Raw genomic sequence first — 16,110 nt, 5'->3', positions numbered from 1 at the left:
CCCTGCAACCATATTGGACTGGAAACAACCGCATTTAATTCCCCATACTCCTTAATTCTGGATAAGGCATCAGCTGCCTTATTTTCTGAACCAGGTTTGTAGACAACTGTAAATTGGTATCCTAAGAGCTTAGTCAGCCAACTCTGTTGAGCAGAAGTGACCACCTTCTGATGTAAAAACTCCTTTGATCAGTGAAAACAGTAAATGGGTTTCCAATTAGGTAGTGGCACCAATGCTGAATAGACAGCACCAAAGCCATAAGTTCTCTTTCGTAGGCTGATTTAGAAAGCTGTCCCAACGAAAGAGCTTTACTGAAATAAGCAATAGGTTGCTGTTGTTGCATCAAGACAGCCCCTATTCCACTACTGGAGGCATCACATTCAATCTGAAATTCCTTTGTAAAGTCAGGTAGTCTCAAAACAGGCGCAGAAGTCACTGCTTTCTTCAAGTGCTCAAAGGCCTGCTCAGCTTGAATAGACCACACAAAAGCATCTTTCTTTGTCAACTCAGTTAAAGGCTTAGCAATTTTTCCATACATAGAAATAAATTTCCGATAGTACCCTGTAAACCCCAAAAATCCTCTTACACCTTTGACATTTTTAGGGACTGGCCAGTTAAGTACACTGTTAATCTTCCCAGGATCCATGTGTACACCAGATTCAGAAATTACATGGCCAAGATATTCAATCTGATTTTTACCAAAATTACATTTCTTTAAATGTGCAACAAACTTGTGCTCCTTTAAAATTTCCAAGACTTGAGATAAATGAAACGAAACATATGATCAGACCAATTCCTGCTGTACACCAGTATATCATAGAAAAAAACCAACACAAAATGACGCAAAAATGGACGAAAAACCTGATTCATTGTTGACTGAAAGGTAGTTGGGGCATTCACGAGGCTAAAAGACATGACTAAGTACTCATAATGTCCCTCATGGGTTCTAAAAGCGGTCTTCTCAATATCCTGTTCTCTTACACGAATTTGGTGGTATCCAGAGCGTAAGTCCAGTTTGGAAAAAAACCTCATCCCATATAACTCGTCTAACAGCTCATCCACAACAGGAATTGGAAATTTATCCGGAACAGTAGCTTTGTTTAGCTCTCTATAATCCACACACATTCTCCAAGAAGAATCCTTTTTTTTAACAAGGATAACTGGACTGGAATATGGACTGGTACTCTGCCTTATGACTCCAGAATCCAACAGCTCCTTCACCTGCCTTTCAATTTCGTCCTTGTGGAGATGTGGGTACCTATAGGGCCTCACACTTATGGGACTGGTTCCAGGGTAAAGGATGATTGAGTGCTCAATAGTTCGTTGAGGAGGCTGCCCTTGTAACTCACTAAAAGTTTCAGCATATTTATCCAACACCATCTGCAATTCCTCTTGCTGATGAGGGACCAGATGCTCATTATTAGCACAAGGTTCCAGAACCCTCTTTTTCCAATTGAGACCTTCCACTGCACAAATTTGGCCTCCTAACAACTCATTGAAAGTAGGAGTAGTACTCATTTTTCTGCCAATGCCCCTCAACTCTATCATTTTTCCATTTTTTTGGAAACTCATAGAAAGGTTTCTCCAATCCACCAGAACCTTGCCCAAGGATTGTAGCCAGGCCACTCCTAGAATCATGTCTAATCCTCCAAGGTCTAACACGTGAGCATTCACTCTGATTTGCACAGTGTCCAAATCTAACAAAATGTTAGGATAAATACCCACCGTTTTAACTCAATGGCCATCTCCGAGCTTCACTGAAAGGCTCTCCTTCCCTTTCATCTCTACTCCCAAGGCTTGTACTACCTTAGGGGATATGAAATTATGACTGGCACCACTGTCTACTAACAGAATTACAGGCACACCATTCAATTTGCCCACCAATTTAAGGGTATTAACACCAGCTTGAAAGTCCTCAGCAATACCCCAAAGATCCATGGTGGAACAGTCCAGCTGGTCGTCTCTTGCATCATCATTCCCTTCCTCTAGTCTCATTATCTCGCCACGTCTTCGTCCTCCCCTAAAATCACCAGTCGCAGTTGTCTTTCTTGACGATCAGCACAAACATGCAGGGGATGGAATTTTTCCCCACATCTAAAACATAACCCCTTACTCCTCCTTTCATGAATTTCTTGATTGGACAAGTGCCTCACCCCCCTGTTCTTTGAACCTGTAATTCCAGGTCTTTGATTCATAGAAGTGGAAGATTCGACCGAAGACTCAAACCTCCTTCCTGCAGAATACCCAACGTTACCAAAAACAGAACCAACATTTACTGCTGACCTTGGCCCCATTGGGGAAGTAGTGCTATCTTGATGGAAAGAACTGATATTTCCCCTGAAACCTCTGGAAAAACCGCCATTGTGCCAAGGTTTCCCACGCGCAGATGAAACGTCCAGAGAACCCAAGATTTCAGCCTCTACGCACCTGGCCAATTGGATCGCGTCTAGTCGATTCCTTGGCCCAAAGGTCCGCACGCGCAATCGGATCTTCTCTTTGAGGCCTTTCATGAAGAGCCCCACAAACTGGTTTTCAGGTAAACGACCAACCTGCGCTGCCAGAAACTCAAACTCTTCCACATATTCTTCGATCGTTCCTTCTTGCTTCAAATCTGCAAACTCCTCGAAAGGATTGTCCAATCATCCCCCTCCAAAACGCATTTCCATAGCCATCTTGAAAGATTCCCAACTGGGAGAATCTTCTGAATCCAACCACGTTTGGAACCAATGAATGGTTCCCCCATCCATGCTCAACCTTGCGAGCTTCACCTTGTTGAGATCCGAAATTCCTTGAACCTCAAAATAGGTTTCAGCCCTCGTAATCCATCCTCTTGGGTTGGTCCCAGTAAACAAAGGCAGCTCCACCTTCTTCGCCATCAATTGGAACTCACCCAACGCGTCAGAACTCGCGCTAGACGACGGCCCCTTTTCCTCACTACCAAGCGTATTTTGACCCGAATGCCGACCCGATTGATCGCTGTGTTTGGCTACGAAGTCTAGTAACAGATCTTCGAGGCCACCCATTCTCCCATTCATTGTCGTCATTAAACCCTCAAAGCGTTCCTCTAAAGAATTCAGACGTTCATCAAGAACGTCACTATGAGGATCCATGTTAGTGTCGTGCTTCGTCATTTGTTGCTCGCTATACGTGCCTTCCACGGCAGGTTGGACCAATGTTAGGATTTACAAAAAAAGAAAAAGACACTCTGAAATCCTTTATTAAAGAATGAAAGAATTTGTAAGTTTGTGTATAATGAGTACCCCGGAGTTTAGCTCCTCAGAGGCTATCCCTCTGCCACACATTCTGGTTAACTTCCAAAAACTACCTACCTTACTCATTCCCTTCAGTTATATACAATTTGGATAACTAACAGAAAGTAACAAAACATTTAACAAAAAATAACAGCTAACTCCTAATTGGACTGCTTCCTTTTTCTAGAATAGACTATCTAAGGTTTAGCTTTTGTTGTTGGAACATTATGTACAACAATATCGGTATTAGGATTAGAAATCACTTGTCCTTGAGTCCTATCAGAGGGCATGATACTTCGATCCCTATTAAATGGTCGATTCCCTGAGGGAGTAGGTGCATAATAGCCCCTGTTCTTTGCTTCCGGCACTTCTAACCTTCCATCAGTGACCAGATCTTCCTCCACCCAGCGGGCAACGCATATCACGGCTGTCCGGGAGGTTGGGGACAGCAACCGCACCTTTCTCCAGATTTCTGGTCGAAGACCATTCATAAAGAAGCCCAAAAAATGAACATCCGATAATGGTGATGACACCTGCGACACAAGGATTTCGAAGGCTTCTATGTTTTCCTCAACCAAACTGATTTGCTTAACCGCAACCAACTCTTCAATGGGATTGTCGAGCCTCCCGACCTCAAATCTTGTTACCATGGACCTCTTCAAGCACTCCCATGTTGCATTGTCTTCTTCATCACGCCATAGATTAAACCAATGGATAGTATTACCACCCATGCTCAACTTTGAGTGGCGGATTTTCATCTCCTCTGAAGTGCCATGGGCATCGAAGTAAGTTTCAGCCCTGCAAATCCACCAAACGGGGTCAACCCCGTCAAATTGAGGCAGTTCTACCTTCTTGATTGAAGCTCAGTAATCGTCCCCGTCATTGGGTACAGTTCTGGGAGGATGCAAATTCAGATTTGGACCCTCCTCGTTTCTGGTTTGGAATAACCTTTGTGTGTCTTCCAAGAGCTTTGCATCTCTTTTTTCATCTTTTCTCTCATCAGCGCTCGATAGTCCGCAAAGGCTGTCTCCATGCTCTGAATTCTTGCCTCTAATGCCTCCATCCTCTCCGCTGATCTCGTGTGCATGGAAAGGTGATCAAGCAGGTCGGACCAATTGTTAGGGTCCAGAATCTATACTCAGGTAATTGAAGAACAAGGAAAGGATATTTTATTGATTATGATAGGAATTAGGATTACAAGAATCCCCAGAGCCAAAGCTCCTCTCAGAGAATGTTATTCTCCTCTCCTAAGTCTAGCCGGAAACTCCTCCCTCAATTCCTCAAACTTACAATTTAAATAAAGAACAATAAAATTAACCAAATCTAATAACAGAATATCATAACTGACTTATTCAAATTCAAAACAGCATCTAATAACAGAATAATAATAGAACAGAATAATAACAGACTTCCTAATTATTGATTATTGGCTTTCTTCCTACGAGAGTAAACCCGCCACACAGTGGGCCTTGTAGGGCTTGTATTTCAGAGGCCTTTATTGCTGTTTGGGGTCCCATCACCACCGATATCACTTCAGGAGGTTAAAGAGGGGACAGCAGAATTGGATTGAAAGTAATAATAACCCATGGTAGTTCTCTACATGTTTTTTTTTTTTGTTACTGATGAAGACTTTGTATTTGCAGAATAAGTTACAGAAGAGAAAGAGTAGAGGAAGAAACAAATTGAATGTTGTGCATTCAGGAACTAAACAATTCAAGAGAGCTAGTAATCTAAGGAATTTGGTTATGGCATTTTCTGATCACCAAGGGAATCTACACAAGAGGCTTGCACGTGAAGAGAGAAATATATTTTGAAGCTAGGTTCGCTCATGAACAACTTGCTTCATAGTTTATCCTTTTGTATGTAAGTATGCTGATATTGTAAATGTAACTACTAGAAGGCCGTACGGTATGGACATGCTACTTTTTGGATTTCTAGGAATGGTTTCTTCGATTAGACTGTCCTAGATTTTTTCTTATGTAAGACAGCATAGATTTGCTGCCTTTGCATATTTGTCTTTTCTTTTTATCAACGCCTTTTTGTCTTGTATTGCTGTATAGGTTGGACTAGTAATGTTTGTTGGGATTGGACCGGTTTGGCCTTCTGTTGTTTTGTTAGGCCTCGGTGCCTTTAAAGAATGGAATGGGGGATTTACTTTTACACTCCTTTTCGTTCGGGAATCTAATTGTGGAATGTACAAATATACTCTTCAGAAAATTCAATTCTATAATTGATTTGTAAATCTTTTTCAGAATTAAGTTTTGGTAACACTTGTCTAGAAATTGGATTTCTAGAATGTTGTAAGTAGCTTTAGACATCTAATTTCTAAAATGGAGATGAATTGAAAAAATGACTGCAATAAAAAATTATCAAAAAATTTAAAGCACATTTCAAATATGTTTTTTTCATGATGATTTTAAGGCAGATGTCAAAATCAAATTCATATATAAGAAAACAAAGTTACTGCTGTTTCGTTAGCTTTGCCTTTTTGTTCTCTTCTTTTTTATTTGTCTAAACTTTTAGCACTCCTTTATTTTTGTGGGTTTACATCCGGATAAGGGAGCATGCAAACTTCAATAATGAAAATGAAAAAGTAAGAAGAAAAAGAGTTGGTTGTTGCCTTCAAAGTTTTTTCGAAACAATTTGATTGCATTGACCAATTTTTAAATTTCTGTTGTAAAATACTTATTTTATAAATCAAGGTGCAATTTTGTTGGGAATAGTGTAAAATAATTTTTAGTTGATAAGATGATAAAAATGTGTATTTCACGTTTTGACGTATAATTTATTATAAAGATAATATTTTAAAGATTTGCTTATATTTTTCTCATTAATTATTACAAACATTAACTTTTTGCTCTTTTTAAATATAATCCTTTGCTTATATAAACTTACACTTTTATGCTATGAAACAGATGCCTCAATTAGGGTGACAGGATATTGCTTCATTGCCTTTCTGCACTCTTTGTTTATGGTCATTAATTTGCAAATTCTCCATCTATAACGTTAAAAAATACAAAATAGAAAAAGGATAAGTATAACCATTTATAAATTATTTTTTAAAATAAATACTGAGTTGTTAATGAATAAAAAAATGAATATTTAAAAAATTAATAATTGAGAGTTTTTATGTCTTTTAATTATATATTTTTTATAGAGTAATTAACTATCTATTATTTTAGTTTTATAGTTGAAGATTAGGAGTTACGTGTATATACTGCAGATAGAGTCATAAAGTACATCATATCTGATTGAAACTATAATTCTAGTGTACAATTATCTCAAGTCATGGTCAATTCTAATCGCTCATATTTAGCCAATCATAGGCTCGAACGCTAGTCATGATAATTTAGCATGTTTTCTTACTTGCAACAAAAGTTAGTTAGACATGGTTCTTATCAATATTTGGGTAATAACTATCCTCACTAGTATTATTCAACCACTTTAATGTAATTAATTCATAATCACATTGTTAATTTATACAAAATCGTAGTCCATAATTTAGTTCACATTGTACAAATTTAACTTAAACATAGTTTAGTTACAAAAAAAAAAAAAATAGAAAAAAGATTCATTATCTTGACTTAGCTAATTATTGATTTTTCAGATTTCATGCCTCCTATACTAAGATTCATAGTTTATTCATTACATGACCAATAATCATGAAGCCAGTGGAGTTATTTTTCTTTAAATGTATATTTTTATAAAATAATACAAACATAAATTAGACACTCACAGAATGCATTACAAGTTACAATTTCTCTCAAGAGGTCATTGAACGTCATTTTCCAATACCAATTTAGTAAATAATTCATATCTAATTCATTTTAATTTTAAATTCAATGAAATCAGTTGGTAATTACTCATAAAATAGTCCTATATCTAAATTAATTGTCTCCATAATTTATTTCAAAGCAGTCTTTGCAATTGACATAATTTTTAGTCTAGTCCTTAAACTTTATTCCTTTATAAAGAGGTCCTTTTTATGACAGTTTAATATTAGTTGTAGACACGTTTTTCTCAAGATTCCTGACAAGTCAATATTTTGAAGTGTTTTTATGACTTATTTCAACATGCTTGGCTCTTATTTAATGAGAACTTTATACTGATTTATTTATTAATTGTTGCATATTATTGCAAATCATTCATCAATAAATTAAGGATACATTTTGTTCACAATTAGAGAAAATTTGATACATTGTAGCTTGTTGATAACTTTTTGGTAAGTGTACCAAATCGTTGAAATAACAAAATAGATTTATCATCTACAGAGATTAATGTTAAATACCAAATCACAAGAATATCACTAGTTGGGTCAAAAACAAAGTTATAATATGAACTGAAAAATTAACTAAAATGCAGAATATAAAATATATAAATGCTGAAAAACTATAATTAACTAAAAATTCAAATGTAAAGAAATAAGTAAAAATGAAACTAAGCTGTAATATATAACTAATTAAAAGTAATGAAACTGAGTTGTAAATTAATTAGAAAGATGAGTTGAGTTCAGAATTCCTTATCCTTTTCCCTTGCATAAAATATATGTATAATAAAAAATACAGCTCAATCTAATGGTCAGGTTTCTAAAATACCCAACCCCAATTCCTTGGTTAATTGGTTCTAAAATGCAATTAGCTTCCTAATCCCTTAGATAAAACAAAAAACGTTCAGCATTAAGATTAAAACTCACGTGATCACATCATTATAAACTTCTATTTCTAGATAATTTATAAGAAACATTTTGATCCCAGTTCAAGAAAGTTCACAACTTTCTAACGATAAACTTTTTTTCATTAACTCCATTCACGTAGAATAGAGAGACATTAAGTTTAGAATCAAAATGTTGGATTAAAGCGTATATCTTGAGTTATATTCAATGCTTAGTTCATTTCAATGGGTAAAAGAATAAGTTCATCCTTCCTCAATCCCAAGGAGATTAGCAAGACATAATGGAAGTAAAGAAGATGAAATTGAAATATATTGCAGAAAGGGAAATCATATTCAATAGAAAGAGCTTACAACAAAAAATAAAATGTAGGATACTACTGTTCCATTACAAAACCAAGAAAAGGAAGGGATGTAACCCAACTTCTCATCAAATCCTATATCAAAAAAGAAGAAAATGCCCTAGTTGACATTCCCATAGAGAACTGTACGAAAACCTAAAATTCTGTATTCTGAAACATAATAATAAGGAAAGATAAAGATAGGTAAAAGTTTTGTCTTTAGCAGAAAATTCTACTTTTAGATGCTCTGTCAGCATCGTGTCCCCACAATCACAAGTTCATGTCCCTACAAATGTGTCCTGCGGTGATTCAATTCTTCTCTTCAATTCCAATTGCCATTTTTCTTCTAGTCCCTTCAAAATTCAAATGTTAGCCCTCAATATATGAATGATTCATGAATTTTTCAGCAATCACATGTTCCATAGAATATTCTAATTAATTACATCAACTTATAGATTTAATTCAATGAAATGAACCAAAAACCTTTTAATTTTTTGAGTCCATGACTCATCACAACCCCAAACTTAGAATGATTGCTTGTCCTCAAGCAATTTTCTTTTTCCTTTTTCAATTGAACCAGCTAGTTTCCCAAAAAGTTTGACACACACTTTCAATTATCCTTCTTGCAACAGCTAAATTAATTCTTAAAATTCATAAGCAATTCCTTCAATATTTGACACCATAACTAAATTAAATTCCCTCTCAAGTCAGTGTTTCACTCTTTGATGCTCAAGTGTTTGACTTGTGTTTAACTCTCTTCAATGCCTTTGCTGCCATTCTTTAACACAAATTTGGCAAATTTCTAATTCACACTATCTATGCAATCAGTTATAATCAAGAGTGTTTTCTAAAGGTTAAAATGTGATCAAGATTTAGGTGGGAAACAATTTGGTCTCTGGCTATTTTAATTATAGTATATTACTCAAGCATACAATATACACTATTGTATTATCTCCAATTCAATATGTTAGCTAGTACAATGATGGGAGTAGGGGACACATTAATAGACCTGATGGATTACCGACTTATACACTAAATTACCAGTATCTTAGACAAAAAATTACTAGTTGTGATGTTGGATTACCTACATTCACTAAATGTTGTTGTCTTGAAGGCCACCATAGCAGAATATAAAATTATTTCTAGTTACTTATCAATACAAGACACACCTGAAGAATTACCAGCTTATACACTAAATTATTAGAACCTAGGTAAAAAAATTACTAACTCAATATGTCAAATTACCTACATTCACTAAGTGTCGTTGTCTATAAGGCCACCATAGAGGAATCTAAAATGAATTCAGAGTACTTATCAAAATTATCTGTAACATTGTGGAAAACCCAAACCTGTGATGCTGCGAGTGATGCCCAACCAGTATTTCAAGCTTTCAAAACACAGAGGCTGGAATGAGGGCCAATACGCATATACAAAGGAGTAGGCAGCAAATAACAAGTGAGAGAGAGTCACAGAAGAATGAATAGTGGGCGGGAGTGAGAAATGTTTCTTTTTTGTTGAAGAAGAACAAGAACAAGGGCGAAGAAGAGGACATACAAGAAGAAGGGCAAGAGTCATTCAAGAAGAGGACATTTAAGAATATGAATAAGAGCGAGAGTCATTCAAATGTTTTTTCGGATTTGTTAAAGAAGAAGAAGAAGGGGACGAAGGAAAGGCCACTTGGCGGTTAGTAGGAGAAAATTTATTTCCTTTAAAGAAGAAGAAGAGGACGAAAGAAAGGTCATTGGGTAGTTAGCAGAAATTTTTTTCCTTTAAAAAAGAAGATGAACAGGATGCATGACTGGCCAGAGAATTGAAGAAGTTTTTTTTATGAGGTTTGGTAAGCTGTGCTTGTGTGTAGAATAAGTTTGGTACAACCTAGTACTTGATTTCTTTTCCTATACGGTGTCAGTGTCACGTATAAACACCTAAAACGGGTGTCTAAATAGCATTACTCTTATACTTTTGGGACAAAATTTTGAATCCAAGGAAGAACCACTTACAAGTAATAAATTTGGGACAAGTTTGCTTATGTCAGAGGCACACCTTACAATTATAATGGATCATAACCCTGTTATAATGTGGTCCGAATATGATTATGGTACCTAATAATTTTTTGGAAATTTAAGGAAACTTTATTTAAAAGAAACAACATGCAGTTTAGCAATTTTGGGCTTATTGTAGGGTGGATAACAGTTAAAGTGGTCATCATACTATACACATCAATTCATTTAATTGTAATCATAGATGCTACCCATCATAATATTCAAATATTGAAGAACTAAATTATGACGTAGGCTCTGCCACTTGGGCAGACCTTAGAGCAACACCCTTCCTAAGTGCAATGGATGTCACTGTTCCAGGCCATAGGCCTTTTTGATCGCCCATTAACCCCGTCCAGGTAAGTATGTTGCTCAAACTCATAAGCTTCACTTTTATAGCTTGTCCTTCACACCACTGTGGCTATCGTTTCAATATGGGACATTTTTAAACCAGGTGTTTGTGTTTTGAAGAAACAAAGTGGTCTCAAGTTGCAGTGTGCTCTTTCTAAAGAAATGCAATCAGTGGAGTTACTTCATAAGTAGGTTGGCAAGGATTGATGAGTTTAGGCATACTTAGTTTTTTGTTGGAGTCTGAAGGAGAAAGCTACATCTTCTGATTGAAATTGGGTGGCTTGTGGTATTGTTTTGGTGGGGAGCTTGCACAGACTCTGGGCATTTTCTTAGGTTGGAAGAGTCTTAGTTTCACAAGAACTCACCCACCTTATGTTATTTATACAAAGTGCATGGCATCCGTATGTGTAAATGGAGTGTTATCTGATCTGACATGGACATTGCATTCACGTGCTGGTAGTAAAATACTCAGGCTCCTTACTATACTACCCCTGTAACTTTAAGTTTCATCAATTTGTCCTATGTAGATGCTAGCTACAGTAATTATTCGAGTATCTGTTCAGTGAAGACCAGATGGAATCATTGTGAAAGGAAACAGTTAGGACAGTTTCTTCCATACTTTTGGGCAAGATGGTGTTACATTTTGATATCTTGAATGGCGCAGTAACAATAGGAGTTTAGTTGCTGCACTAAAAATAACTACTTATTTGAGTGGTTTTCAGGCATGGGAGAACTTCGGATGATTTTTTTGGCTGGCTGCATCAAATTGTATGACATGGTTTCTATTTGGGTTGTGGGAAAGATATTTAACATTGTATAGTCAAGGACAATTCTTCAATTATTGTCAGTGATTTTTAGTTTTTCTGATTCCACTTCTTCTGGTTAGAAGATTTAGGGAAATTAGCAATAAAGATTTTGTTTGTAGGAAAAGCAAGTTGAGGGAATTGTTCTCCTACACTCAAATTTCTTATGTTCCAACTTGCAACTGTATCACCATTATGCATCTTAAATCTGGCTTTGATACATTTAACTTTGTTAACATCCCCATTTTGCTACCCAAAAGATACTGTGCAATTAAGAGCTGCACAAATTGAATTGTCGTAAACATTTCATTTAGATAAATACTTGTAGTGTGAGTTGCATATAATACCTTCATGCAAAATGCAACCATAACGTAAGCCTAGAAGATTCAGAATTCCCATTGATGAACCCCATTTTGTTAATCATGCTGACCAAAACATGTTATGATGAGAATTAAAATACATTTATTTCATTTTATAAATACCGGACAATAATCTTACGAAGCATTAACTTATCTAATGTAACAATGAATATTAAAACTGAAATTGAGAGGGGCTGCGCGAACGCAAGCCCCCGCTACCACAAATTATGATGTAGGTTCTACCACTTGGGTAGACCTTAGAGCAGTACCCCTCCTAAGTGCAATGGAGGTCACTGCCCTAGGCCATGGGCCTTCTTGATCACCCATTGACCCCATCCAGGTAAGTATGTTGCTCATTGTCTTGTGCTTTCATTTTATATCCCATTCTTCAAACTACTTTGTCTAATATTTTCAATGTGGGACTCTTGTATAAGGCTAATTCAGATGGTCTCAATGCTTTGTCTCAAGGAAAGCAACCAGTGGTCCTAGATCCAAAGTAGAAAGGGTTTGTCTCCCAAGAACTGGTGTTCAATTACCACTGTGATTTGTGTTGCCTGTGGCAAGGATGAGGAATTTATGCACATTATGTTTTGTTGTTTTAAAGGAGAAAGCAAAATCTTCTAATTGAAGAAGGGTAGCATGGGGTATTGTTTGGTGGGGAATGTGCACAGACTATGGGGCCATCTACTTAAATGTGAAGAGTCTTAGTTTCACAAGAACTCAGTCACCTTATGTAATTTATACCAAGTTCATGGCATCTTTATGTGTAAATGGAGAGTCAGTTGATGACATGGTCATTGCAGTAATGTTCTTGTAGTAACTTCAAGTGTCATCAATATATCCTAAGTATACGGCAGGTAAGGTAACTACTTGGGACTCTGGTCAGTATAATTTTGATTATATGGGAATTTTGTGGAAGTAAAACATAGGACAAGTAAGTTGTATTGAAGATTTGTTGGTGGGATGAGCAAGTTGAGGGATTCATTTTTTTCCCTTCGCTCAAGTATGCTAGTGTTATCGTAGATTTGTTGCATTAAAATTGTTCTATACATTATGGAACCGATTTCTTTCTTTGGTGCTTTCTGTTTTCTACGTTATTTTGTCATGTTTGAGGAAATTGTGCAATCACTCCAGATACGACCACTCCTGGTGGACCTTTTGTGCTTCCTTCTTTGTGGTATTACTATCACTCATTCCATTTTGTGGACTTCTTGGACATGGATTCCTTTTCACAAGATAGAAAAACAGGTTGTCACAGAGCTAAGAAGGCTCTTTCTCATTCACAAACGTGACCGGTTCCTTACCATCTGATATCTTGTGCATTTTAAGAATACTACTACTCTTATGCTTATTCTACTTCAAAGGGAAAATTATGTCATTATCATGCAAAGAAATAGATAGAATCAACTTGGAAGGAGTTAGTGATTTTAGTTGCCCAAATTACTTAATAGATAATCGATTTTTTGAGTGCTTTGATAATTTTTTGGCTGTGGTAATGTAAAGTAGCTACATTGACAACTCAGCTGTTATTTTCAATTATTTGTCACAGTATCCTTAAAGTATGATGAACTTTTCTGATTTTGTTTTGCTTGTGACAGATATATCATTGCTAAAAGATACTTTACATGTGATTACGTTATCTTTTGACGCCACTTAAAGATTTCCTTAAATAAAAATGGCTTTCATATAGTTGAGTTAAGGCCTAATGAACTTCTGCAATATTTTGTTAAGCTCCTGGGTTTCATTTTATTTCTGCAAACTGTAAAACCTCTCTCAAGATATGGAACAAATCTTTGGTACTAGAGTATTATTAAGTGAAATTGTCCTATGAATTATGATTGTGTTTATTCTTAAATTTATTTTATACTACAATGCAATCTTGATTCGCTAAAATTTAAAAGATTAAAAGTTGACTGAACAATTACCTTTTCACTTCAACGTGAAAGCAAATTCATCTTGGAAAAAAAATAAATTATTTCAAAACACATTGCTGTTTTAATCTTAGGCTTTGTTAAGAGAGACTTTTCTAAAGACTAAGGTGGCAACTTATAAACCCTGTAATTTAGGGGGGAAATTTGACCAAACGAATCTATGCACTCTCAGGGTGAAGCTAAATATGGAAGAATTATGCTTATGTCATAGAGTTTACATACCTTAGAATTACTGGATAGAGTAATCTTAAATAAGCTTTATTTATCATAGTAGCAAGTAGTAACCTTAAGACAACTCAGATAAGGGTCAATGTATGATGATATTTTGTAATTTTGTTGTTGGAAAATTTAAAATAAATCAGCTCAAAGTGAATTAAATCCAAGTACAGATAAACTTTGGTAACTATGCATTAAGAAGTAATACCCATTTATGTCTGCGATGATATTTATGTGATAAAAAAGATCAATTCAACATTTACTACGTGTAATTAGTTTTTTAATTATTTGTACAATCTGCAGCATCATCAGTAAATGAACAACAAATAGGCTAAAAAGTCATCAGTTGATGTGAGACTCATTTGAACCAGTTGTTTTGGGACTAATACAAGTGGTCTAAAATTGCAAATGATTATAAATCTGAAGTAGGAGGGATTTGCACTTCACATGAAATACATAATGGGTTCAATGCTTATTCGTGATGACTTGTAGAGGTTCATCCAATAGATGCATATATTCAACTTAAAACGACTTTGTATTCATTTTCTTACCAAGATAACACAAGAAACACATTTAAAGACTAGCTGGCTTCAGGGGATAATTATTGGTCTAGCATCTCGAATTCTTGACACATGTTTTGTATCTTCTTTGGTTTTTGATGATACAAAAACAGGAAGGGATCCTTCTAGCTGGACATTATTTAATGTAAGTCTTTATAGATTCATTCAACCAGTGTTTTCATTCAAGATAGAGTCACAAAATGTAGTACACTGGAAGATGATGAGAACCACAAGTCAATTTTTCAAAGATAGATAGTACCGAATGATAATAAAAGACCAAATCAAAAAGCAACAAGAAGTCTCAATTAAAAATTTAGAACATCCTCAAGAAAAATGCTATTTCACCAGCTTTACTTTTTGTTAATCATCAATGACATGAAAATTGAAAGTTTCAGTTGTTGCAGAAAATAAATGAAGTGTGTGCTTTATTAAGCAGTGTGCATACGAAATATCAATTGAGTGTTTTGATGTCAGTTAAAATGGCATGTGTGTACGTTTTGGATCCATAAGCTACTTCAAAAAAATGCAGCTCAACCACGTCAAACGTACACTAAACAATTTGTTGTGATGTGTGTAAACAAAAAATTTTAATATAAGACATCAAAGAATGGACCCCACGTTGTCTCAACCGGTTGTTTCGCTTTTCATCCCTCAACTTGAGAATACTCATTAAGAGAAAAATAAACTAAGAAAAATATGTTTAGGCTAATGTTAATTTCATTACAATCAAAGAATAACAGAAGAAGCTGAACCGGTGTTTGGCAAGGCATTATAATAGCAAACTTCAGAAATCCACTAAGTTCCGAACCAGCATCAGGCAAAATACTTGCTTAAATTAATAGTCATCCTTAATATCTATAAATGTGCTTAAGAATCAGCAGAATCCATATTTTAAAAATGCAAATCTGTATTTATCTGTATGTTTTCAAGTAAATAACTCAACACATGCAGATTCCTAGAATTTATCATAGCAATAATACAGAAATGTCAAACTTAAAATTCTAATTTTTGATTGTTTTCAAATGAATTACCGTAAACTCCATTAAATTTAAATTGAAATTGGAAGGGGCCGCGCGAACGCAGGCCCCCACTGCCACAAATTATGATGTAGGCTCTACCACTTGGGCAGACCTTAGGGAGGCACCCCTCCTAAGTGCAATGGAGGTCACAACCCTAGGCCATAGACCTTCTTGATCATCCATAGACCCCATCCAGGTAAGTATGTTCTTCAATGCCATAAGCTTTGCTTTTATTTCACATCCTCCATGCTACTTTGACTATGCTGTTCAATGTGGGACTCATTTAAACAGAGTGCTCTTGAAGGCTAATGCAAGTGGTCTCAGTGTGCTCTTCAAACTTGAATCATTATAAGATGTGCTGATCCTGGTTGTAGATACCCAATTGAAACTATAAATGAAGGTATGGAACTATAAATGACTTTGTTTCTTAGTAGTAGAGATGATGATATTTTCTGATTAATACAGTCACCTTTTTGTTAAAAGATTGGCTATGTGTTCCTTTGATTAGGTGGAAGCATGAGAAAATAATTTGGAACTTGTTTGTTTCAATTTCTTTATAATTGTAACTAAAC

At 35.6% G+C, this 16,110-nt stretch overlaps 2 non-coding genes and 1 pseudogene across 2 annotated transcripts; all 3 read right to left on the bottom strand.

The window, feature by feature from the left end:
- Nucleotides 1–10,516: 10,516 nt before the first annotated feature.
- LOC113861598 lies at nt 10,517–10,666 on the bottom strand (annotated as a pseudogene).
- A 1,333-nt stretch (nt 10,667–11,999) lies between these two features.
- On the bottom strand, nt 12,000–12,160 carry LOC113861567. Its single transcript, XR_003504261.1, has one exon. It is a non-coding gene; the product is annotated as a U1 spliceosomal RNA (small nuclear RNA).
- Nucleotides 12,161–15,581: 3,421 nt separating this feature from the next.
- Nucleotides 15,582–15,742, bottom strand: LOC113861572. The gene has a single exon (XR_003504262.1). It is a non-coding gene; the product is annotated as a U1 spliceosomal RNA (small nuclear RNA).
- Nucleotides 15,743–16,110: the final 368 nt, after the last annotated feature.

Source organism: Abrus precatorius, unplaced genomic scaffold (genome assembly GCF_003935025.1).
Source record: "Abrus precatorius isolate BTA unplaced genomic scaffold, Abrus_2018 Scaffold1, whole genome shotgun sequence".
In the NCBI taxonomy this organism is placed as follows: Eukaryota; Viridiplantae; Streptophyta; class Magnoliopsida; order Fabales; family Fabaceae; genus Abrus; species Abrus precatorius.
This window is presented reverse-complemented; position numbering and strand designations above follow the sequence as displayed.